Here is a 2,615-nt window from a genome sequence, read left to right as displayed (position 1 = left end):
AAAGTGTGATTATCATTCTTCTTATAAAACTCATTAAATCATGATATTTTATTAAAAGAAGTCTTTTTTTTCATAAAATCAATTTGTAATTTAAAATGAAGTTGGTATTTTCAGTATCTACCTTAGAAAGGAACATTGACTTGGTTAGAATATCAAATAAGTGAAGAACTTTTGATAGCCTTTTGGTTTTAGAAATAAAATGCATGATATTGTTCAAGATAAATTTTGGGAGAAAGAACATATATTGAAAATTGCCACACTAACAAAAAGCATATACTTTTATTTTCTGCATTTTATAGCAAAAATAAAGAAGGATCAACTCAGTAAATGATTCTAACATCATCTTGGATTATATGTGTGCAATTTTTTATGTGTGGAAATTTTGATGTGGACATAACATATCAGAAAAATGCTTTGGAAAGTAGGGCATAAAATTTTGAACAAAAAAAGTAAAGATGATAGATGTAAAAGTTTGAAGTATTTCATTTTTGGGTATATATGAATGCTTTTAAATTTATCTTGTTTAAATTTTACTTCACAATACATCTACTTTCCTCTTTTATCCCCTCTACATGTTTTCATTTTATCACCCTGTTAACCATTCTCTACAAACACATTTACCATTCCTGGAATCATGAAACCCATGTTTGCTGAACAAATATTGTATTGCTGTGGCGACCCCTAAAGAGGGAGTAACTGCTTATTTTATAGTGAAGTGAGAGAAGGAATAAACTAGATACGTAAATTATACAGAAGGCTAGATAGTGAGAATGCCGAATAGAAGGCTATTGTCTGTAAGGGGGCAAGAACTATGTGCATGTATATGCAAGGTGAAGAGCCATATGCATGAGTAAATAGCTATTGATGTCACATATGAAAGTGCAAAATTATTTCCATATAAACCTCCTAATGTTTACTTTAGATTTTTAAAAGGCTGTGTTCGAATCCTCGCTTTAATTACATTTGATGGGATAGCAAGGAAAGCCTCAGTTAAATGAGTGCATTTACAATTAGAGAGAAAAGATATTTATGCAGATATATGAAGAAATGCCCATCTAGACAGGCAGACAACTGTCCAGAAGAATAGCACTTGTACATAGATTGGACTATGCCTGGAAAATTTGAAGGCCAGCAGAGGCAAGTAAGAAATAATACAGGGAACAAGAAGGGCATGGAATGAAATCTGAAGGTCACAACAGTCTGATTATCCCAGGCCTTGCATTAATCAGAGTTCTCCAGTGACACAAAAAAAATACACACACACACACACAAAACACACATTCACTCACATAATGTCAGACCTCCATATCTGCTAGTTTTGCGTCTACATATTTAACCAATCATGAATAAAAAATATTTGGAAAGTCAAGCATGGTAGAGCATACCTGTAATCCCAGGGACAGGGGAGGTTGAGACAGGAGGATTGTGAGTTCAAAGCCAGCCTCAGCAGCTTAGTAAGGCCTTAAGCAACTTGGCAATATGCTATCTCTAGCTAAAATTAAAAAATGGGCTGGAGATGTAGATCAGTGCTTCTATCCTGGGTACCAAAAAAGTAAAAAAGTTTTAAAAACTTTAAATAATTGCTTTACTACTGAACATTTGTAATTTTTTTCATGCCATTATTCTGTAGACAATACTGTATATAAACTACTCACATAGCATTTATATTTTATTTAGTATTATAGATAACCTAGAGTTGATTTAGAGTATAAAGGAGGATGCATGTAGGTTTTATGAAAATATTATTCCATTTTATAGATGTGACTTGAATATCTATGGATTTTGGTATCTGAGGGTTCTGAAAAATCTATGCCCCATGACACCAAGGGAGAACTATATTCCGCACATGCACATGAGAGAGACAGAGAGGGGGGTTAGAGAAAGAGACTGATTTAAGAGAATTTTTATAAGAAATTGGGTCACATGTCTGTGGAAGATAACAAGTCCAAAGATTTGCTGTTGTCAAGCTGGAGACCCAGGAGAGCTCATGGTATTGTTCTTGTCAACTTTTCACTTGACCGAAAAACCCCATAAGCATAATTTTAGAAAATGAAACATTTATTTTGTGCTCATGGTTTCAGAGGCCTCAGTTCATAGACAGCCTGATTCCATTGGTTTTGGCCAGAGGTGAGGCAAAACTTCATGACAGAAGAAAGCAGCTCAGGACATGACACTCAGAAAGCAGAGAGAAAGAGCTCTGATCAATAGGAACAAAATATGTATCCCAAGGCACACCCTCAGTGACCTACCTTCTCCAGCCACACCCTACCTAGTTATGATAAAGTTAATCTATTTGAGTGGATTATTGTACTAATTAGTTTAAGATTATCAAAACCCAATCATTTCACCTCTAAGATTTCTTGCATTTTTTTGTCAGGGTGGGGGGCACTTCATATCTAAATCATAAAAGAGGAGTTCTGTCTTATTCAGGGAAGACTCAGACTTTTGTTTCATTTAGGTTTTTAAATGATTGCATAAGATGCACTCACATTAATACTCATAATAATGCTTGACACAATATCTGGGTATTCCATGGTTCAGTCAATTTGACAGGTAAAATTAACCATCACAGATTTTGTAAATTAAAGATAACTATATCTCCTATAAGCGAATAC

The sequence above is a fragment of the Marmota marmota genome, unplaced genomic scaffold (assembly GCF_001458135.2).
Source record: "Marmota marmota marmota unplaced genomic scaffold, marMar, whole genome shotgun sequence".
Classification (NCBI taxonomy): domain Eukaryota; kingdom Metazoa; phylum Chordata; class Mammalia; order Rodentia; family Sciuridae; genus Marmota; species Marmota marmota.
This window is presented reverse-complemented; position numbering follows the sequence as displayed.